We start from the raw sequence: 24,930 nt of genomic DNA, 5'->3' as shown, positions 1-24,930 counted from the left end.
CATGTAAATACAACAAAAATTAGTCTGAATACATCAGTTTTTCTCATACAGATAAAAATTTCAGATTTTGCAGACATTCTACTGAAACAAGTTATGTAACATAATTTTTTATTGGGGAATATTGCGCTCTGCAGATTGTAGTGTTGTTATTGGGGAATATTGTGCTCTGCAGACTGTAGTGCTAAGAAAATTAACTTAACTTTGTTTCTTAACCTTTACTTGGGATTTTTTGTCAGGATTTAATCCTGAAAGGAAAGGAATGATAAACTGCTAATTTTAGAAATAGCTTTAGCTAACAGGTACTCTGTGAGCAGGTACAGTATAGATTATTTTGAAACAAACTCATTTTTTATAATATTTCCTTTGGGAGTAAAGATTGTTTTCACCTACTGCACATTTTTTAGTTAAGGTATAGTCCTTACAAACTGTTGTAACTCCATAGATACAGATTTGCTAAACCAAGTATATTATAATTAGTAACATACTTTATATTTAACAAGGGGCGAAAGGAAACAAATTATGTGACAAAATCTATTGTTTTGAATGTTCCATTGAAAAAATATTTGTTAAACCAGTTATATTATAATTCATATCTTCAAATTTAACAAGGGAAGAAAGAAAAATTATTTAACAAAACCTATTGATTTAAAAGTTACATAAAAACAAATATTTATTGAGAAAAGTACAAAGGCTACCAAATGGTACATTAAAAGTTTATTTATGTACTTACAAGACAGCAAATTGTAAAGTTTCTGAGCTCCAATGACACGGATATGTTACCAAATTATAAAGTTTCTGAGCTCCAATGACATGGATATGTTACCCCTGTTGTTTTCAGGTATTATTTATATACCACTCCATATTCTCCTATTGTGTTTTTTCAAAAAAACAATACACTTTTGCTAACATGGTGTATATACTTTTGATAACCAATGTGTTCAGTCAAAATATCCTTATACTGTACACTATATGTTCTATTTACAATGTTGACAAATTTTGTTGCAGATTTTGTAGGTTTACACCTTTGCATGTAATCACATGGCTTCATCACATTGCATAAATAGTTGAAACCTTTTTCCTCCCTTACCTTCCCCATCTTACACTGTAAATCAGTTAAGTTCTCATTTCAGTCATGAATACTTTGGAAACTAAATGCAAATTATAGCATGAAACTGTATCAACAATTTCTCAAAACTGGAAACCTGTCCCCAAACACTTGTAGGTACTTGTGACCGATGTACTTCCAGGAATTCACCTTGCATACTTGACGGTCCATTTGGCCTTTCTCATGGTGTGTGCGTTTTTTTTTTTTTTTTTTTTTTTTTTCTTTCTTTCTTTTAGGACTCAAGTACAAATACAGGCTGCCCTCTCATCTGAAAGGAAAATAGACTGGTCATTATACTGTATCCATGCAAATATTTTTCAGTTGAAAAGAAACAAAATGTTGTTGTTGTTGGCTGCCTTGTAGGAATGCATGATTCATGCTAATCTGCCAATTGCTCTCTGGATTATGGTGATATAATTTTTCATCATGAGCTCTTTAATATATAATTGCTTTTTTTAGTATTTGCATTATGAATGGTTTTATAATTGTAAATATCCAGGTTGCAACTGATAGACAGGTATGCTTCCTTTGATGCTAGTTTGTTCTATGCTAATAATGCAATCTTGTAAATGGTATGTACATTAAGATGTAGATAACTATTTCCTTAGCTTTTAATCGTTGTTCACCAAGATATTTTATCTTTTACTGTATTTGTATTAAAAAGCGTATGCAGACTTGGCAGCTGTGCCAGTACATGTACTAGACTGCCAAGATAGTACAACAACCCTTATCCCATATATGATGCCAATTAATTTCACTTGGTAGAAATACTTGCAGTTTGCAGCAATTGAGATTTGGTTTGAATAAGATTCAGGTGTAAAGAGATTCACCTCATATTGGGAGGGACTTGCTCTCTAATGTAATTCTCTTAGTTTGGAACAAGAAGCCGGTCCCATGTTATTGTTTTGATGCTGATAGTATTTCTGGGGCCCATTAATTATCAAGATGGGGGATTTTTAAATTGTGCAATATTGAATTTTACAATACGGAATAGAATATCAAATAATAAAGTGCACAGAATTATAAATGCTATGTACAAATCATGGAGAAATTTTCAGTTTATTTTTTATTATTTATATCATCTGTCTGCTTTATCATTCTATACTTGTAAGTATTCTTCAAAGAAGGACCTGTGTAGGAGTCATCCCATTGGATAAAAAACTGAATTATAAAAAGTGTGTCATATATTTGTTGCTATTTTTCTACCCCGTCACTTGTCTAATATCCATCAGCCGCTAATTTATCAGTGTTTACTTCTTGTCCTGTCTTCTTAGAATACTTTTATCATCGTGTATATTATATCTGTACATATTAAAAGAATAACTTAAATTTTATATTTAGGGTTATGTTATTCCTATTTGAAAGTGATGCATATGTCGTAAAGCAAGTTATTCCAACATCGCTGAGGCATAATTATAGTGATTTTATTTTATATACTGTACTGTATTTTCAAAGCATGCTGTCAGTTATTGTTGAACAAGCCATATGGGGTCAGTATAAATTACAGATAGTAAAGTGTAAACAAAAATCTAAAATCAAATACTCAAAACACCCGCATAAAAGCTGTTTATCTTTAGTAGTTGTTGTTGAGTTGTCTTTTTATAAAAAAAAATCCTTAAGCATATATTTTGTACTGTGTTACGCGAGGAAATTGGCAAGCCCATTTCAAAGAAAATAAGAGCACTGTGAACCTCTGCCTTTGCCATAACATCCCTGAGAATCCTCATATAATTAAACATGAAGGTTTGAGAACTTCAAATTTGACAGTAACAATAGATTTTTTAACTGCTAACAGAGGCATTGTGATTATGAGAATGAAGTGTTGCTTATCAGTTCCTCCGTGCGTTCCTAAAGTTGCTCCTGATCCCATTTTTCTTTGTATTTAACCCTTTTTATAATGAAAGAGAAGATTCCACATACCGTGCTGTAATATTCTCTTCTTGGTAAAGTGCTGACCACCTTTTGTAACCTTTGAACATAAAGTTTTGCATTTGATATATTGACAAAAAATTTTTCCAATATTTTGATAACCAGTTTTGATAAAGAAACTATATCAAGTCTGTTTACATATACCAATGTTTACATAAGATTTTTATCTGATGTGCAATGGAATCATCTCAGAAACAAAACAAAGTTCGTAGAATTTCAATCGCATTCTTTTCTACCATTTTAACCCCCTGTATGCTAAGATAAAATTTTTTTATATTCTAACATGTTGCTCTAGATTGTAGACCAGTGTTAGGCATTAGCACAATACACTTTGTGATTATTATCATCAGAATAGTTTGATTTACCTAAAATGGCACACTGCCCTTATTATGGAAGGGATTGCAGGTAATTCACTTATAGTTAATAATTTGAAATCTAAGTTTTCCTTTTACACAAAGTTCCAGGTTGATCATTTTGATTATAAAGAGATTGATTCATATCATACTGTATAAGAAGCCAATAAGTATTGTTTAAAATTTGCCCTTGGGATGCAGTTCCTCCAAGCATGACAGATTATTCAGCAATTGTACCATAAACTATGTTGATGAAGTTTATGAACCTGTTGACTGTCCATTGTGCTAGTCAAAACCATTCTTTAATCATTTGTTCCTGTTTACAGAATGGAAACTCCCAGACTCCTAGCCCCTTGTCAGAATCTCCATGTTTTTCAATTAACCCTTGTATAAAATTTTTCTTGAGCTGCATTTAACAGATAAAATCGAAACACTGTCAGTAATAAAAACAGACTATTTAGGCCAGCCCTGTGAGAGCTAAATAAATTAGCTCAGTGGTCTGGTTAAACTACCAAATAATGCTTCAGAGAGCAACTACTAAGACCTGAATCATGTCTCAGCCCTTACTAGATGCTCTAAACTAAATTTTCCTATTCTTTCCCTGTTGTGATTGACCTTTCATTACTGAACCAGTGATGGTCTTGAATATGACCTTGACTTGATCACTCTTAGAACAAGACAAAAGGGGAGGTTGATGGCAGGCTGTGATCCTCATGCTGAGTCCAGTCTTAACTGATGACCGACCCTAAAAGCTTTAAGAGGATTGCGTATATATGTAAATATAAGCCTTAGGGCAGCTGTGGAAGTTGTTAATATACCTTCAATAGCAGCTTTGTGGTGGGTATAGGAACTACCAGAACAAATTAAAATAATCCATATCCCATCAAACTGACAACCTTTCCTTGAAAACAGATAGATAAACACAAAGTAAATCATGCATGCACAGTGTAAGACCCTAAAACCTTAGAAAATAAAAAGAAAAAGAAGAAAACAAAAACTCTAGATTCATTCTGACTTTGGGAGCAAAAATTGGACAAGGTTTTTCAGAGCTTGAAACAGAAAAGTGTTTCACCATTAAAACTGGACAATTTTTTGTTATGACATCAATCAAAAGACATGTTATTTAGACAATAAAAAGACAAAATAAGTAGCTAACAGAAACCACTTGAACAATTTGAGAATCTTCAATTACAAAAATTGATAACATTATATTTATAAAAAATACACAATTTTTCCACATGCAAACTCATCATGTTAACCCCTTACTGGACTAACCTGAGATATCTTGTGATCAGTGTTCTAAAAATTTTGGACTTCCCACAAGATATCTCATAAAAAAGTTAAATGCTAATATAGGACTAATACGAGATGTCTCGTGATCCACAACGTTTGCTATAAGGCTTCCTCAAGATATCTTGTGTTATATCATACGTTTGGCAGTAGTACTTACTGCTGGAAGTCGTGAGTTATGGAGAATGACTTTTTTGTTTTTTTCACACTGACTACACATCATAAGTAGCACTTCCTTGGCCATCCTGGGTATTTGTTTGTTTTTTGCTTCTTTTTGCCTTTTAGGTAAGTTTGGTTGTTTTATTTGACATCTTAGACACTTTTATATGTTACATTATTGCTTTATTACGTTGATGTCGTGTCTTGTTAGTCTCTTGACCATTCTGTGATACATCAAATATAATTTCATTATAATGCCTTACCAAAATACTGTAAAAGCTTTAATCTCTTAAATTTCGACACGTCCGAGATACATTTTTTCAAAGTATATCTTGGATGCCGGTGGGGGGAAGTGGAAGGAGACTCGCCCAGTAAACAGTTCAGTTTCAATCTCAGGCATGTTATGAACGCATCTCGCGCATCCGTTCGTTTCAAACTGTTCGGATAACTTCATCTCGATGCGCTTCTTTCTGGCGTCTCTTTTTGGTGAAGTACTCAGTGTCGTGTTTGTTAATCTAGCTAGCTTATCTCTGTGAAATAGGTAGCCATGTCGGATTCCAGCTTCTCTGGATCTAGAGTTTGCGCAGGGACTTGGTGCTCTTCCAAACTTGTTAAACTTAAGTACAACCGTCACTCTTTGTGTACGGCATGTAAGGGTCAGGAGTGTTCCCAGGAGAACACATGCAGTGAATGTATTGAATGGAGTCAGGAGTTTTGGCACACGTACAATTCCCATCAGGTAAAGCTGGTTAAGGATAGGGGTAGGAAGGCTTTTAAGCGTAAGGAAGCTAGGCTAACTTTTTCGCGGGTGGCGTCAAGCGTCATCCCCTTTACCGGCTGTTCCTTCCTCCTCCCTCCTCTACCGCTGCTCTTACCCCTCCTCATATTCCCCCCTCTTCTTCACCAGCTTCCCAGTATGTTTTCCCTAAAGCCAAGCCCAGCCTCCAGGCTGATAAATCAGAATTTGATCTTTTCAGAACTCAAATGGAAGTGCAAATGAACTTTTTCTTGGATTCTGTCTTAAGTTTAGTGCGTTCGCGCCATAGTCCGGGCGTTAGTGTTGGTGATGATGTAAATGTTGGTGATAACAATGTTGTTGTTCGTGATCGTGTTTCAGGCGAGTCTGCTCGTTTTTCTGACTCTTTTGAGCAAAGGCAGCTGTCCCGCTCGCCTTCTGAGGGTAGAAGACAGTCCGGCGCTGACGAAAAGGTCAGAAATTCTTGCCCATGAGCAGGCTCGTCCTCCAAGACACTGGAAAGCTTTAGTCCTTATGTTGAAAGGCGTAAGCTTGACTCCTCGTCGAAGCGTTGAAAAGCTTCGAAGAGTCGCAAAAGTGTGTCGCAAGGCTTCGAAGAGTCGTAAACGCACAAGTTCGCGTAGTGTTTCTCCATCGACTCGTCGCTCTTCTCGCCATCGTCGACATCACAGGATCGTGTCCCCAGAATCTTCGTCAAGTCGTTCGGCTTCGAAACATCACTCCCTAAGGGTGTAAGTTCTTCAGTTGAGAGTAGCAGTAGTTCATCTTCAGTCTCTTCGTCTTCCAGCTCTTCAGATCCTCCCCCTCCTCATCATCGCAAGTGGGATCATGCCTCTCGACCCTTAAAGAGGCAATCTTCTGATAATTCCTGCCCTAGGGACTCTAAACTCTGTAAGAAAAGGACAGCTAGCCCTACACCGGGTTACTCAGCATGGGATTCCGATCAAGAAGATGCATTTCAGACGCTCCCTCCCAAGTCACCTAGGTCAGTCAAGATGCCTAGCCCTCTCCAGAAGGATCTCCCTCAAGTTCCCGTGCCTATTCCTCCTCCTCCTACACAGGAAGTGTCTCCTCCTTTGGCTTCATCCTCACCTTCCCAGGAATCTAGTCTGCTGGAAGAGAAGCTAGAAAAGATAGTCCGCAAAGTCCTTTGTATTCCTGGGGACCAAGAAGTTGTTCTTCCTCAACTCCTGGACGATCTTGGCACGGAACCGATTCTTTCTGGTGAAGAGGAAGGTCCCATTGACTCAGTGCCTTCTTCTCATTACGCTTCTCTGCTCAACTTTCTGCTGCAGTCGTACCCTCAACATTTTCAGCCGACAGCCCCCTCTTCACCGACTTCCACGTTGCTACTGGGAAAGCAGTGTCCTGACACTTCCCTTCCCAAATTAGTACTCTCCACCGCCTCCAAGAAAGCCTTGAAGGAGGTAGAGGCTTGGTTGGAAGCTAAGAGATCCTCTGGTAAAGCATCTTTTGCGTACCCTCCTTCAAAGCTGTCGAAAAGGAGGCAAAATTATTACAGCACAGGAACTTCTCCTTCACTAGGCTCTGCAATCTCAGCACAAGGGGACTTTGGCTCCCTGGTGGACCCTTCAAGACACATTTCCTTTGAAGCTACCAAGACTTTCTTTTCTGCCCTGGATGTAGAACACCCTTCCCAGAACCTCTACAAGCTCCTAGAGATTGTCAGTTTTCTCAATTGGTCGATGGGAGCTATTTTTAGACAAGTTGAGCAGGCTAATATCACAGAAGGTGTCTTGGAGAGAATCACGGGATTCCTTACCTGCACCGACATTGCTATCCATGATGTGGCAGGCAAGCTTTCCTCCCTCTTCGCCATGGCCACTCTGAAGGAGAGGGAGACTTGGTGCTCTTTCTTATCTAAGGCTGTGACTTCTTCGCAAAAGACAGCCTTGATGTTCGCACCTTTTGACAAGGAAGGCCTTTACCCAGAAGCGATAGTGAAAGACGTCCTTTCAGCCATGGATAAGAGAGACGGCGCCAAGCACATCCTGTCTATGTCTTCCAAACCTAAAACCCAGGCCTGCTCCCCTCCTTTGACCAAGATGGTATCTCCTCTTAACAGATTGGGAGGAATGGAGAGACAGAGGTGCAGATCAGTGGGTGATTCAAGTGCTCCAGCTAGGCTACCGCCTTCCGTTCGTCCAACCTCCTCCTGTCTCCACTTCTCCCATTTCCTTGACAGCATACTCAAGGGACTCAGTCAAGTCTTTGGCCCTAGAGACAGAAGTCCAGTCTCTCTTAAGGAAAACAGTCATCGAAGAAGTACAGGACGTGTCAACCCCAGGATTCTACAACCGCCTGTTTGTAGTCCCCAAGTCATCAGGGGGGTGGAGGCCATTTCTCAACATAAGTGTTCTCAATCTGTACTTAGTGAAAACCAAGTTTTCCATGGAAACGAACCGCTCCATTCTTCAGGCTCTAACTCGAGGGGATTGGATGGTGACCCTCGACATGGAAGCTGCCAACTTCCACATTCAAGTACATCAAGACTCCAGGAGGTATCTTCGGTTCGTTTTCAAGGACAAAGCTTACCAGTTCCGGGCTCTCTGCTTCGGCCTATCGACAGCCCCGCAGGTATTCACCAGGGTTCTCACCCCGATAGGTCATTGGCTCCACCTGGAGGGAGTTCGGATCTCCTTGTACCTCGATGACTGGCTACTCCGTTCATCATCAAGGGACCGCTGCATGGAGGACCTTCACAGAACCCTAAGGTTAGCTCGAGCCTTAGGGATTCTGGTAAACACGGAAAAGTCGAGCTTAATTCCTTCGCAGAGGATTCTTTATTTGGGGATGACTCTGGACAGTCTAGTTTTTCGGGCTTTTCTGTCCCTCAAAAGGGTTTCCTCATGCCTTCTTACGGTGGAGAAGTTTCTCCTGGACAGTTGCTCCGCCCATCAGTGGATGGCTCTCCTGGGAACTCTGTCTTCAGTGGAGTAATTCGTCAAGTTAGGTCATCTACACATGAGACCCTTGCAGTTTTTCCTGAAGAGTGCTTGGGACAGAAGAACCCAACTGGACTCCACGGTCTTCAACATTCCCCCCGACGTCAAGAGACATCTTCTTTGGTGGAAATCACTGGAAAGACTTTCGGAGGGTCTAGATCTCCTCCCAAGACAACCATCTCTGCAGATGTTCTCAGACACGTCCAATGTTGGCTGGGGAGCACATCTAGGCAACTTCAGGATGTCAGGGGTTTGGTCGACCGAACAGAAGAAGCTCTGCATCAACGCCCAGGAACTGTTGGCCATTCACCTCGCTCTCCAGGATTTTTCGGCCCACGTCTCAGGCCAAGCAGTTGCTGTTCACGCCGACAACTCTACAGCTCTAGCTTATATTCGGAAACAGGGAGGTACCCGTTCCTTCTCCCTGTTCGAAACTGCGAGGGACCTTCTTCTGTGGGCAGACAGCAACAGGGTGGCTCTGTTCCTTCGGTTTGTGCAAGGTAAACTGAACATTCTTGCGGACCAACTCAGCCGTTGGAACCAGATTCTTCCGGCGGAGTGGACCCTGCACCCACAAGTGTGCCTAGATCTGTGGAAATTGTGGGGCACCCCCATGATAGGCCTCTTTGCTACCTCCAAGAACCATCGTCTCCCAGTGTTCTGCTCGCCAATTCCAGACCCTCTGACTCACTTGGTGGATGCCATGCTCCTAGACTGGACGAACCTGTTTGCTTATGCCTTTCCTCCTTTTGGGCTCATCAGGCAAGTGATCAAAATGAAATTCCATCAGAACGTCGAACTAATCCTTATTGCCCCATTCTGGCCAAGGAAGGAGTGGTTCCCGGACCTGCTAGATCTCCTGATAGACTTCCCAAGGCTTCTTCCTCAAAGGAAGTCTCTTCCCAGACAACCCCACTTCATGAAGTTCCACCAGGGATTGTCCACTCTCGCTCTGACAGGCTTCAGACTGTCAGGAAGCTCATCAGAGCGAGAGGTTTTTCAAGCAAGGCTGCAGAAGCTATTGCGAGGTGCAGAAGGGACTCCTCTAGCAAATTATACCAATCCAAGTGGACAGTCTTCAGGAATTGGTGTAGAAAAGATAGCATCTCCTCTTCTTCGACGTCTATAACTCAACTTGCCAATTTTTTCATTTACTTAGGAGATTCAAGAAGGTTGATGCCATCAACCATCAAAGGTTACAGAGCCATGCTATCCTCCGTCTTCTCCCATAGAGGGTTAGACCTGTCGAATAACCGAGACTTGTCAGATCTCCTCAGGTCTTTAGACACAGCTAAGACCCCAAAACCTTCCCTTGCCTGGAATCTGGATGTAGTTTTGAGAGGGTTGATGTCTCCAAAGTACGAACCTTTAGAAGAACTTTCTCTCAGAGACCCCACTAAGAAAGCCCATTGACAAGAGAGTGGGTTTTTCACAAGGTAATGCTATTTGTTCTTTCACCTTGAATTTTTTGGCCAAGAATGAGTCTCCTTCCAATCCTTGGCCTCAGTCCTTTACAGTTCAAAATATCTCCGAAGTGGCTGGCCCTCAAGAATTAGAGGCGGCTTTTTTTGTGCCCTGTTAGAGCTATCAAGGCTTACTTAGCCAGAACTGCCAACATCAGAGGAGATTCCTCTAACCTCTGGTGTTCAGTGAAAGACCCAACCAGACCTTTATCCAACAATGCGCTTGCTTTCTTCGTCAAGGAACTCATTTTAGAGGCGCACAGGCACATCAATGAAGAGGACGCACGCCTAGTCAAGTCTCACATTCATGAAGTGCACTCGATGACAACTTCAGTGGCTTTCCGTCATAATAAGTCACTTTCGCAGATCACACAGAGCACCTTCTGGAGATCGAAATCAGTGTTTGCGTCTCACTACCTTAGGGAGGTCGAAGTTGCGTACCAGGACCGTTTGCGTTTTTCGGGGAAACACACTAGGGGGGTAGGTTCTTTATCTTACCTTCTCCTTGTGATTTTATGGTTGCTGAGTTAAAGGGAAGCTGGGGGTGTTCAGTTCACCTGGAGTACCCTCCGATCTAGTTTTAGCTATAGAGGGTACAGAGAAGGGGATGTTTTGTTTTCAATTAGTTTTAGGTTAGGCGGTGAGGCCTGTTTTCAGTCTGGTTGCTTTCCAATTGCTCAGGGCAAGAGCAAAGGAAAGTCACCCCTTGTCTTAGTCAGCGGTGTACTTCCCTGACTACTAGGGGTGTTATGGAGCAGAGTAGCTAGCAGTGCTTACGCCCAATGCCTCTGCAGGTAGTGGAGCTTCAACCAGCAGCAGTACCTCCCTGCAAAAGCCCATCTACCAGGCAAGGAGACACCTGCCTTTTTGTTGGTAGGGATCCATATGATGCCCATGTTTAGAGTTTGTCCCTTTTTTATGATGTGTACCCTTTCGATAACTGATACCTCATCCCCTGCCCTTCCACCTTAAATGTGGAATCAACTTTTACAGTGTTTTGGTAAGGCATTATAATGAAAATTACATTTTTATGATAAAATGAAGTTTCATTATACTTACCAAAACACTGTAACTTAAAGGCCTCCTCCTCCCTGCAGGGGGAGGCGTTATCTCAGGCTATCACTTATTGTGTATGCCGAGATTGAAACTGAAGCTGTTTACTGGGCGAGTCTCCTTCCACTTCCCCCAACCAGCATCCGGTGGCGCTGGGTCTCCCGCCAATTATATCAGCGTTCCAAACAAAGTTTGAAAAAATATATCTCGGACGTGTCGAAATTTAAGAGATTGAAGCTTTTACAGTGTTTTGGTAAGTATAATGAAACTTCATTTTATCATAAAAATGTCATTTTTTTTCTTTTACGCCAAGTACACACTATTACTAGCTCTCCAGTGGTGACTTTGAGAATCTGTTTGTTTTGTTTCTTCTTTTTGACTGTTTTTAGGCAAGTTTGGTTGTTTTATTTGTCATTTTAGACTTCTTATATGATATATTATTGATTTATTACGTTGATGTCATGTAATTTGTTAGTCTCTTGACTTTATTTATTTATTATTTTAGCCCAGTTATGGCAAGTTACCAAGACGACAGTGATACTGAAGAATCATTTACTGATCTTGAAATGCCTATTTTCAAAATTACTAAAACTAAGCATACGAGATATCTCGTGCAAAATAAGTATAATTTGTACAAGATAACTCGTTAATGACCATAAAAAGGTCTCAGATTGGGTTTCTAAAAACCACTATTTTACATAAACATAATTTTAGGTTGAAATTAAGAAAAGTATAATGTCTAAACAACTTATATTTTCAATTAATTAAATAAAATAATTGGAATCTTTTTTGACACATTATGTTAAAAAAATAGGTCCTTTAAGGGGTTAATCTAATGTGGTAATTATATTTACATTAATTTTAACGTATCTCATTCAATTTTATGTTAACCTGAGCAGCTACTCAGGCAGGATGGACTTGAAGCCAGATAAATATTCAGAGATTTTAGAACTTCTAGAGGCTCTAGGCCAATGAACTTTTGGCTAAAGGTTAGTAGCAACACAAGTCTTGAGCTGAACAAAAGGTCATGATACAGACCAGGCCTGTTAAGCCAGGGGTGTACCCTAATGTGAGTGTTAGGGTATAGCAAAAGTGAAAATGTGTACCACTCTTATAAGCATATTAGCAGTTAATCAAGATAACTATGCCTAAAGGTCAGGGGAGGCTTTGTGAGGATGATGAATCTGGCTCCTCACCCCATTCTTCAAGTTGTGACCAAACTTGACCTGCTGCCAACAGAGTGCCAAGTAGCAAGTTTAGCTGTAGTCACTCTGAAATGACTACAAAAGAACCAAAGATGCTGTGGCCCTGACCTCATGCCCCTTGACCCTGTACTTAGATGTGGATGAATAAGCGCCTAAAATTACTTTCACTTCAAAAAGGAAATGTGTTTGAAGAAACTGCATTTCACCAAGCCACATGGTAGGAATAGATAGGAGGTGATACCCGACAGCATAGGGCAAGGTCTCCTTGTTAAGTTAGCTGCACAGGAAGTACAGGTATGACTAAGGGAAAGAGAAAGGTGTCTGCATCTGACCCATTTATCCTGGCATGCAAAACAGATCTATACTTAGATAGTTTTTAGTGTGTTATGCCTGGCTGGATGGTGAGGAGCTCACTCACTCTTCAGGCAATGGTTGAGGACTGAGAGTGGTACTTTCCTGCTACCATCACTCCAGTTGCTATCATGACATAATTTGCAGACTGCACAATGGAATATTAAATCCTCATGAAATGGTAAAAGATTACACAAGACACCATCAGCCATGTAAGGCTCTTACGAGGGTAAGTCAAAAAGTTCCAGGAAAAATTGTTGAATGATGTATTTACACAGGAATGAAACAACCCAAATACTTGGTAAACAATTATCTGTGATGTAGTGATCCATATAGACTTGTTACCTCAGTCATCCTCTTGCTACCGTGGTGTTAACATCTGCTTCAGAAAAGTAACTTTTTGAACCCATGGAAAATAAAAATTTTGAGATGAGAGCTAACATCAAGTTCCTGACCAAGCTTGATTGGAAACCAGGAAAAATTATTGAAGCTTTGCAACAAGTTTATGGAGATTCTTCTCCATCTAAATCAGTTGTTTATGATTGGATAAAAGCGATTTAAGGATGGTCATGGACCTCAAAGACAACCAAGAGAGGGAAGACCATCGACTGCAAAAATGAAAGAATTGTGGCTTTGGTCAGAATCTAGTGGATGAAGATCGTCGGATTACTATCGATATGATAGCTAATGAAACTGGGATCTCCATGGTTCTGCATTTTCAATTTTAAATGAAAATCTTGGTTTGAGTAAACTTTCAGCATGTTGGGTCCCAAAAGCGTTGCACCAAGACCAACTGCATCAAAGAGGTGAACTTTCTCTTGCAGTTTTAACGAAGATTGAATCAAATGAATCAGAGTTTTTGACCGGATTGTTACTGGAGATGAAACTTGGATCCATCAATATGACCCAGAAAGTAAAATTCAATCAAAGCAATGGTTACCAAGAGGTTCAGCTGCACCAGTGAAGTTCAAAGTGGCGAGATCTGCCCAGAAGGTTATGGCAACAGTGTTTTGGGACTCCAAAGGAGTGATTTTGATTGATTTCCTTGAAGGACAAAAAACAATCACCGGGAACTACTACAAAGGGTTTTGCAAAAACTGAAGACTGCATTGGCTAAAAACGTCGAGGAAAGTTGCACCGCAGAATTTTGTTCCATCATGATAACGCTCCAGCACATTCATCAAGGGTTGCAAGAGAAGTCCTACGGAAATTTAGGTGGGAAACTCTTCCACATCCTCCTTATAGTCCTGATCTTGCTCCTTCAAATTTTTCCTGTTCCCAAAACTCAAGGGAACACTTAAGAGGAGTCCTGTTTGAATCTTTGGATGCTGCTAAACATGCAGTTTCAACATGGTTTAATAGAAAGGCCCCAAATTTCTACAAAGAAGGGTTGCAGAGGTGGGAAAGCGCCTTGAAAAGTGTATGGAGTTAGATGGTAGATATGTAGAAAAATGATGTTTGAATTTCCTTAAATAAAGAGTAAATTGAATTTTTCCTGGAACTTTTTGACTTACCCTCGTATATTATAAGTGTTATAATCTAAAGGTGAATGGAAAACAGCTCAGACAAAAAGGGAGACAGTAATGTTGGCTCCCACCAATTTCTGCTCGCCACAATTAGGTCAAAGAGCTTGGTGTATTTCCCCATCACTAAGGTCAAGTCATGTGATATAAGTTCAGTGGCCAGGAAAGGGTGTGCAATCTAACTTTGTGACCTCAAAAACAGCTGGAAATTCTGCCATGCTGGAATAAAGTTTCACCATCACAATTAGGCAAGAACTTGAACATCCCATTAAAAACTAGTGTTAATACTTTCTAGGGTAAGAATAACATCCCCATCATGTCTTAACAGTCAGCAAGGGGAGTAAAGACATAGTTTGATTCTCCAAAGGAGTTTAATCCAGAGAGATAGGTAACTGTCTAACAACCAGCAACATACAATTCATGATAAGAGGGCTTTGGGGGCCACTGTAAATTGTAGCACATCCACTGTGCCTCTCTAGCTTACATGAGAAATTTGTTTCTACTCTTCAAAACTTTTAATATGGCAGAGATATGCCAACGGACTGCTAACATAACCTCCTTAACATCTATAAATAGTTTATGTTGTTTTTTATTCATAAGATAAATTCCTACTCATGGAACAAGTCTACAGGGGCCATTTGCTTGAAATTCAAGCTTCCAAAGAATATGATGTTCACTTGCAAGAAGATCACTTATAAATTATAGCTGTCCAATTTATTCAACTGCCTCAGAAACAACTTTAAAATCTCTAGATGCTTTACATCACGAGGGAGTACGTATATGTACAGGAGCCTTCCGCTCATCTCCAACTGTCTCTATCCTAGCAGAGGCAGGCCAGCTGCCTCTAAAATATTACAGAGATCTAATTACTTTAAGAAGAGGCTTATCCCTTCAAGCAGGCACATCTCCTGCATCAAATAAATTTCTCAATCAAAATACAAATAATAACCCAAATCAAAACTCATTTACTAAAAAACTAATCATCTATTGAATTTACATAACATGATACCCAAATTTACCCAAGAAATAAATCTGGTCACACCATGGACACTAAAAAGGGCAAAAATATGCACATATTTATCATATCTTTCAAAGAAATATATGTCCAACACAGAAATGTACCATCATCATGCCATGGAACACATAAGACGGAAGGGTAATCCCTTCATAATCTACACAGATGGATCCAAAAATGAAGCTGGAGTGGGCTCATCAGCCTATTCAAGTGATAAAACTATCCAAATGGGCCTTCCTCTAATATCATCAGTATTTACAGCAGAATTAACAGCCATACAATTGGCTCTCTCAAGATTATAACAAAAAGGAATTCCTTCAGCACTCATATTGAGCGACTCAAGAAGTGCAATTGAAGCAATAGGATCATTTAAATCAAATAATCACCTTGTCCAAAATATACAACGGGAAATACATCAGTTAATTACAAACGGCCTTCAAATTCAAATTTGTTGGATCCCAGCCCATGTAGGCATTGAGGGTAATGAGAAAGCAGATAAAGCTGCAAAATTGGCTTGTACAATCCCCCCAACTACTATGAAAGCCCCCATATCAGACTGGCTAGCATCAGTTAAACCCTTAATTTATAGGGATTGGCAAAATGATTGGACAAATATACCCCCACAAAACAAACTAAAACAAATTAAGAACGAAGTTAAAAAGTGGCATTCTTCTACCCAAAAGCAAAGAATTAATGAAGTTATTTTAACAAGACTCAGAATAGGACACTCCAGACTCACACATGGTCATCTGATGTCAACTCCGCACACAAACCCAATAACTTGTGAAAGATGTAACATCCCAATAACAATCAAACACATCTTGATTGACTGTCCCAGATGGCATCATGAAAGAAAGACTCATTTACAAAATAAATCAATAAAGGATATTCTAGCAGAAGGTGATAACTTTTCAATTAATAATATCATTCTCTTCTTAAACAAAATTAAATTGATAAGTAAAATATAATCTTCCCCCTTTTTTTCCCATTTTTTTTTCTCGATTTTTTTTTCTAATTCCCCCCCTTTTTTTGTTATTTATTTATTTAGTTAACTACTTAATTTTTTATGTACTCTTTCCCCCATTCTTTTCCCAGCCTGAGAAGAACCCTAAAAGAGTTCAGAGGTCTGGTTAAACAAATCATTTATAACTAACTAACTAACTAGCAAGAAGTTACAGAAGATAATATGAAATTAAGAAAAAAAGAGATCATATATCTGAAAAGCAGAAAAGAAAAAAAAGGCTAATAAATTAATAAAAATATAAATTATTAAAAATATAAGGCAAACTGTTTTAAGATAATACTGCATTGCATTTATGCTTGAACTTTTTAAGTACTAATTGCACATCTTCAGGGAGACTGTTCCACAGTCGAATGGTGTGAGGAATAAAACACCTCTTGAACTGAGAATTTCAACAGCATGGCACATTTACTGCATATTGGTTCTGCTGTCAGGGAAATTGGTTACTCCCAGCAGGAAAAGACAATCAGGAATCAATTGTGATAGTGTAAGTCCTCTGTTAAAATACAAATTATGAAAAACTGACAAACAAGAGACCATCCCTCTGCCTAAAAAGAAATAAATCTCTGGCAGGAGGAGACATCCACACCAGAGAATGATACTCTAATAAAGAAAGGACAAATGACCTAAAACAGGCTGTGATGAGTTTATCGTTATAAATATATGAGGCCTTACGTATAATACCTACCCTCCATATGGCATTTGCCAACACATTCACTAGATGTTTCTCAAAAGTAAGATGTGAGTCAGAAGTTACACCAAGTATAGTCAAAGCTTCAGACACATTCAGCAGAATCCCATCCACTTGAAGGGTAAGACAGGGTGGAAAATTAGTGAGAGATCTACTAATCAATAGTGTTTTTATTTTACTGCAGTTCAACACTATATCCCACCAATTACACCATTCACTAATCTGCTCGATGTCACAATTGAGACTGAGGGCAGCTTCATTTCTCATAAGTGGAGACTCTTAAACCCACATGTATTGCATCATCAGAATCCTGAATAATCCAGGCCAACAACCATATCACTTGAATATGCTAAAAATAACAGTAGACACAATAGGTCTTGCTTTGATAAAAATCCCATCAACAGGAACTCGCTGCTGCCTACCTGTAAGGAAATCTTGAAGTAATCCTACAACATATCCACCCACTCTAAGATTCTGAAGTTTAAAAATAGGTGCCTTATGATTTACTAAATCGAAAGCAGCACTAAAATCTATTTGAATTACTCTTCACTCCAAACCCTTATCAATGCTCTTTTGCAAATGGCATGTCATATCTAAAAGACCATTACAGTTACCTAACTGCTTCCTATATGCATACTGATTGTTAGCTAACAATCCTTTTGATTTCACATACTTGAAGTGACTTAAAAAACAAAAGGGAGAAACCATTAGGATTTTCTTAACACCCCTAGAGCGAAATGCAAATTTTATACAGTAATAGGTTCAAGATGACAAGTATCAGGGAGAGGAGCATCCATAGGTGACTGCCAGTAAACAAACTACCATCATCTGTTAGTAGCGGTGGGATGGAAGACAAGCCTGACCCAAAGACAGAAGATTCTAATCTGGTCCACCACAGATGAGGCCAGGTAATTTCTTGAGTTTCCTCTAGGGAATTATTGTAATTTCTCTCAGCTATACAGTAAATGCTAATTGCAGCATGGCGATACTCAACAAAAATGCATTGAATCTGGTCTGTTTGTCATGGTAAGCTCATCTAAATGTATCATCAAACCATGGCGCGTTATTTGTCCTGATCTTGATGACCTTCCTAGGGACATACCTTACTAAAATAGCCATCAGCATTTCATTCAACTTCCTCTTGGGATTTGGATCAGATATAGTATCTGAAATATAAAATGCCTGACAAGCTTCAATAATGTGATCCCAATTGCATCTAGACTTCAGCCAGACTGTTTTTCCAATGGTGGCATTAGGAATATACTGTACTGATTGACAGATATAGCCATCTCAGTAGTAAAAATGATCAGAAGTGCCTATGTACTCACAGACCTTGGACATGACAATAGCTGGAACATCTGTGAATATGAGGTCTAATCTATTACCAGAAAAATGCATGAGTCCCTCAATTACCTGGACAAACTCAAACGATACACAGAACTCGAGAGCAGACCAGCCATCTTGATCAGTGGAATTTGAATTAAGCAAACTGCTTTGCTTTGCATTGCAGTTTCCGGAAATAATGAATATTTTAAATCCTGTGACTGAGCCATACTAATCCTCTCCAAGAGACATTATTCTCTGACTGAGCCATACTAATCCTCTCCAAGAGACATTATCCTGTGACTGAGCCATATTAATCCTCTCCAAGAGACAGTCATATATAGTCATCAATATTTGGATTATGGTCAGGAGCAAATACATAAAACATAGCCCTTACTAAAAAAAATGTAAAAAAAAAAAAAAAGTTTCGATGTAAGAAAAACCTATTTTTGACAGTCGCTGCTGAGTCCTCAAGGAGTTACCCTTCCACAGTCTATCAGAGATCCATGGTGACCACACAAATACGCATTAAAGAATTCTCTTTTACCTGGTCTAGTGGCTGGGTATTGTATCGTAACGATAAACACTGCAAGACATGATGGAGTATGTAATGGACTCAAAGATAAGAGGGCACTTTCCCTTATTTTCAGTGAAGCTGAACCCCGTTTTCCAACGTCAAAACCTGCTAGGAGAAAAATTGATTATCGTGCATGCGCAATCTGCCATATTGTCAACAAACGTACCAGCACAAGACCAGGAAACCACTACTTTCTGTTGGTCAATGCAGGATGATCCCTTGCCCAAATCCCATGCCTTTTCATCAGGGAAGTGGGAGGGTTTTGAGGACTCAACAATGACTACCAAAAATAGGTGTTTCCTCCATCAAAACCTGTTTTTTGATAGTGTAGTCACTTGTTTCATCCTCAAGGAGCTATACAAAGAAACTGACAGGTGATGAAAAGGCTTAAGCTCTCAAATTTTAATCCCAACAACCCAAAGAAAAAGCATTTCTGATCCAAGGTCAAGCTGCAAGTTTCATGCCCCATTCTTTATTCCAAATACTCCTCAGGTTTTGGTAACAAAGAACAAAAAACTAAACACAAACTTATGTTTTTAGGGTACAGTTCTACAGTGACTTACCTAAGCATACTGGGTCTTATTGCACTATTGTCATACCTTCCCACAGCGATATTCAGTATACCCACCAATTAGGAAGACCCCTGGTTTTCTGCTGCAGTGCCTATGGGGTCAGGACTAACCATACCACCTACTGATACACATTGTAGTCAAATTTATTCGAGCTCATGGCAATGTTTTAAAAAATACTGTCACTGATGATTACCCATTACATTTGGAGACTTCTTCAAAAGAGACATTTCTGAAGAAGACCAAAAACGTACTTACTTTCTTAATATCATATGACCTAAGAAAGGATTGTGGATTTGCCTTTTTAATGAGGGACACTAAAACTATTCTCGGCCCTAATGGAGAGAGTGGTTTATTTGTATGGGGTGTATGAAAATCGGACCTTTTGGGATGTTTGCCATGACATCTAGGTAAAACTTAAGTGCTTGAACCAGACATAATGTTTTGTCTGCTAAGTTGAGTTTTCTTACCAGAATAGATTCATTCTTAAAGGATTCTCGTTCTTGGCCAGGGATGATGGGCCAGGGAACAATAATGATTGATGGTCAGCTGTTTGCTTGATGTATTGTCCCCATCTAAGAGAGCCCAGTTCACTAATTCGAGCTCCTGATGGTAACGTAATCAAGAAGATCGCCTTTTGCAATTTGTGGGTTGTGGTTGTGGTTGTATTGGGTCTGCTGAATTGTGGGGTTGATAGAAGTCTACACACCTTATTCAGGGAGCAAGTAATTGGAAGCCTTTCAGGAGCGGGTCTTTGTAGTGCAAAAGACCGCAGAAGGGCATTGACAATTTCTATACTAGAGTCAATCCCAAATCCATAAAGCAAGGATTCCATTAATGCTGTCTTGTATGCCACGACTGCTGTAACCACAAGGCGTTTGTCTTCAAAAAGGTACATAAAAAAATTTAAGTGTGTTCCCATAGAAATCTCAACCAGGTTCTCAGTATGGATATGATAATCTAACCATATCTCCCATATGGACTGGTATTTTCAGATAGGTTATGTCCGTAGTTTATGCACTAGGTACCTAGCAATGTTGGGTGAGTAATTTTCATGTCAGACAATATTTAAAAAATCCAAACATGAAGGTCTCGGCTCAGAAAAGGATGCGTAGATGACTTTCCCTCCTACTGTCTGGGATAGAACAGCAGACGGTAGTAGAATTGTTCTCTTCGCCCGTTGTTGAAGTGATAAGAACCAATGCCTGTTTGGCCAATTTGGAACTATTAAGTAAGCGGTTCCTTTAAAGTTTAGAAGCTTGCTCAAAACCTTTGAAATCTGGCAAAATGAAGGGAAAAGGTATACAGTATTGTCTTCCATTTGTTCCAGTCTTGTAGGAAGGCATCTCTTGCTGTTGCCTGACTGTCCAAGTTTGGAGAGACATACACTGGAAGTTTGTGCTTCTCTTATGTGGCAAACAGGTCCACTTCCGGTTGTGGAGGCATGTTGCCTATTGTTTAAAAAGAGTGGTTATCCAACAACCACTCTGTTGAGGCTGTTGTTTTCCTTGATAAGGGGTCTGCTTTTACACTGAGAGACCCTGGGAGGTGAATTGCAAACAAGTGCCACTTCCTTGCTGGCACCATCTGAAGGATGGCTAGCATTATCATATTGAGAGGAGGTGAACGTGATCCCAACCACTTGATGCAGGACATTGCAGTCATGACGTTTAGAACCAAAAAAATGTGTCTCTCTTCTGGAGGTGTGAGTTTTTTGAGAGAAAAACACAGCTATCAGCTCCAGGAAATTGATATGACAATTCCTCCGAGTAGCTGACCACCTCCCTGCCACCTGATGATCCTCCCGTTGTCCTCCACAACCTGTCAACAAGGCATCTGTGTATATTGTCACTCACACAGATGGAGGAATGAGGGTGACCTGTTTCGCCAGATATCCTTCCGGGTCCAAGGCTGAAGTATCTCCCCAACTTTTTTATTCTTTTGATGAGGTCAGTCTTGTATCTTTTTTCTTGCATGTGATAGCCAGAATTTGTTCACATTTTTTAATAGCAACCTGAGTGTTGGATCTTATTACTGATGTGAACTGCAGCAGGCCCATCATACGTTCTAATTGCCATCTGGAAACTCTGGGTTGTGCAAGGAACGTTTTGAGGTCTTTCCTTATTCTGTTTTGAGTATTGATTGGGAGAGACAACAGGCCATGGAGTATCCCAGCACAGTCCCAGTCACTGAAAGTGTATGCTGGGCATGAGGCAGGACTTTTTCCAATTTATTATGAAACCTTTTGACTGGAGTCTGTTGCCCGCTGCTCTTAGGTTTTTCAAGCACTTTTCTTGTGGGTCCCCAGATTAACCAGTCATCTAGGTAGGCTATTAGTTGTATTCCTTTTTGTCTGAGTTCTTGAACAACTACTGTTGCTAATTTTGTAAAAATTCTTGGGCCAATGTTTAGTCCAAAGGGCATGACTTTGAACCTGTATGTATCTTTCGCTATCCGGACCCTAGAAAGAGGAGGAAGGGAACAGCGATAGGGACATGCCAGTATGCATGTTTCATATCTATAGAAGCTGTCCAAGTCCCTTTTGGAATGATTGAATGTATTTAGGCAACGGTAGTCATCTGAAACTTTTGGCAAACAATGTGCTTGTTCATGGCTGATAGGTTGAGGATCAATCTTCGGTCGGAGGAATCCTTTTTGGGGACACAGAAGAGACATGCTTGGTGGTGCATATACGCATGTTTCTCTATGGCTCCCTTTAACAGGGCCTTCTGCATGTAATCTTCCAGAGAGGGGTCTGGTTTTTGGAAGAACCCCCTTTAAGGGAGTGGATGGGGATGAGACCATTTCCACCCCAGCCCACTGAAAATAATGCTGTCTCAAAGTTCAAAGGGGAAGACTTCCATTATCTGTGATGTTGTTGAAGCCGACCCCCGACCATACAATTCCTATTGGTATCTGCCTCTTCCTCTGCCTTTGCCGCTGATAGGCAATCCAGGTGTTACTTTTTCTTTTCTACTATAAGAGGGTCTTTGGACTTGTGAAAAGGATTTCCTTGCTGTTGTTATCCCTTTGTAGGGAGTTGTCCCTTCTGACCACCAACCTGTTTTTGAGGAAAACTTTTGGGGGTGACTGAAGGCTCATATGATTTTTGATCATAGCGAGCCTTGTTTGGGTTTTTAGTTTCCTGAATTCCCCTTTTTCCAGAAGAGTGTACACTGTACAATTCTGTTGGCGGGCTTGCTCGTTAAGTCGAGCCACAACAGAGTTCTCAAACAGGTCCTTACAGAAGGGATTAGAATGTAATAATGAAGTTACATTGGGGAGTGACTTGTTGGAGCCCTCCAATGTTTCCCTTCCCACTTTCATGCGCCACTCTAGAAAGTCACAGAGTGCTTCCCATAGGGTTCTCTTAAGACTTTTGGCCACAACAGCAAAAATTGTTCTGGAATTCTTTTGGTGGCAACTTCCAGCAAGGTGGTAGAGGTTATAATACTAAGGAGGTGGATCCTAGCACGAAATTCTGCCAAGGCTGTCCCCTCAAGATTCTTTCCATAGGGGTCCCAAAATGCTGAGTAGCTATATCTAAAGGGAGCTTTTTCCTTTCAAAAGGAAGTTGTAGCATTGCCCATTCCTTGGTGGAATTTTTTGAAACTGGGATGGTCTTGGCAAATGGCTTTAATTCTGCCATTGTATCTCATTTTCTAGTCACTACACAATTCTGAAAATCTGCCTTCACATGATTAATTACTTTGAAAGTGAAGGGACAGAAGGATGGGACTTCTTGGTGAGCAACTTGGGTCTTATTCAAAATGGAAGTAGAGATCCATTTTCCATTGACCTGGTAAAGGGTGTCGTCTATAGCTTTTAATGCTACAGGTAAGAAAACGGTACTAGGTGCCATTCCGTATTAGGGAATGCTGCCTTGTCTCTAAATTCTACATGTACAACTGCGATCATAGTTTTTACCTCATTAATTAAATACCATCGGGAGAGAAAATGCACACTGAGGCGTCTCACCAAGGATTATCAGTATCATCAGGGGTGAATACTGGAGCCCCTATTATATTTTGATCTGAAGTTTTGTAGTCTGAACTGGCCATTTTGTTATTTCCAGTCGGAATTCTAACATTAGACCTTGTTTGGGCAGAATTTGTATCCACTTTCACTTTTCGGTTACAGGGTGCAGTACTTTTATACTTTGGGATGTACATGTCTAACTTAATTTCCTTTTTGGAATCATGTATCATATCCCTTATATATTGCTGTTCTGTGGCAAGGACATCTTTGATGTTACTCATAATTTCCTTATGGAATTGATCAAATGCTGCAAACTGTGTACCCCTTTTTGGGGGAGCTTGCACAATCTGACTGAGCTTTGACAACTGAACTGTAACTGCCTGTTAAACAATGGGCAGAAGCCCTGGGAAGTTACTATACCCCTCCGAAAATGCAGTCATTTCAGTTGGGGTTAGGTGGATACTAGAATCCCTTTTGGGATACTTCTCCCATGGTTAGCTGAAATTTATGTCCCTGATCATTCTGGGTTCAGCAGAGCCATTTCAGTGGCAATGTCCACTTCGTGTTCATTAGTAAGAATGTCACCCCCATATAAAGATTCATCTACTTCCTCCACGGGCTTAACCTGGGAGGTACTGGGGACTGATGTTACTGGGTTTGGCCCAAACATAGGTCTTGTTCTGAGAAAAGGTTAAATATCTGCTACTGGAGTTCAACTAATTTGTTTAACTAACCCAAGCTACTGTTTTATATAGCTTAGGTTAATGCTTCTAGCATAATGTAAGTTAGGCTAAGAATTGAGGATTTCTTAGAGAGTTCTTGCTTAACCTACTCTAGGCCACTGCCTAGTCTAGGCTTATTTAAATCACAGACATAAACTATACAGGAAAGAACCCTCTTATAATCTAGTTTGCTGTTTTATCTGGCCGAGACAACCTTTTATCTGATATTCAGCCATTGCCTAATTTAATTTGAACTACTGCTTTAAGCTAATTGTACAATATTCCCTTAAAAGGGATTCCTCCTTAATCTGGTTAGGCTACAGCCTGGTCTAGGTTTATATAGTCTTTGAGGCTATAGGCTACTTAAGAACCTCACTAATATGTAGCCTTACAGATAAGCTACCAAGTCGTAAAAAAACTAAGTTATCATTTCATCATTCCTAGGATACTATTATATCTAATCCTGGGCTATTTGGTGTAAACTACTGCTTAGACCAATAATAGGATATTTCTTAAAATGTTCTCTCTTAGCCTAGTATAGGGTATTGCCTAATCCAGATTATTATAGAACACACTTAAACATATTGGCTATATAAAAACAGAAACTCACTAATACGTAATCTTATAGTTAGGCTACCACTTTTGTCTAACCCAGGTTGTTATTTATATCTAATCCTAGGCTATTTGGTCTTCTATATAAAACAGTAACTCGCTAATGTATAACCTTATAGCTAGGTTATCACTTACTCTAATCTAGGATACTGCCTAATCCAGATTATTTCATTCACACTTAAGGGTATGGGTTACGTAAAACACAATTACCTTAATATGTAGTCTTAAAGCTATGCTACCATCAGTCCAATAATGGGATGTTTTGTAA

At 39.8% G+C, this 24,930-nt stretch overlaps 1 protein-coding gene across 1 annotated transcript in view; it reads right to left on the bottom strand.

Moving 5' to 3' along the window:
• Positions 1-517: 517 nt before the first annotated feature.
• LOC136836065 (RING-type E3 ubiquitin-protein ligase PPIL2) overlaps positions 518-24,930 on the bottom strand; it is a 153,946-nt gene continuing 129,533 nt past the window's right edge. The window contains exon 12 of the mRNA XM_067099991.1: positions 518-1,373. The gene's annotated coding sequence lies outside the window, so the exon portion shown is untranslated. The remainder of the gene's footprint in view (positions 1,374-24,930) is intronic.

The sequence above is a fragment of the Macrobrachium rosenbergii genome, chromosome 56 (genome assembly GCF_040412425.1).
Source record: "Macrobrachium rosenbergii isolate ZJJX-2024 chromosome 56, ASM4041242v1, whole genome shotgun sequence".
NCBI classification, from domain to species: Eukaryota; Metazoa; Arthropoda; class Malacostraca; order Decapoda; family Palaemonidae; genus Macrobrachium; species Macrobrachium rosenbergii.
Note: the sequence above shows the minus strand (reverse complement) of the source record. Positions and strands in the feature narration are given on the sequence as shown.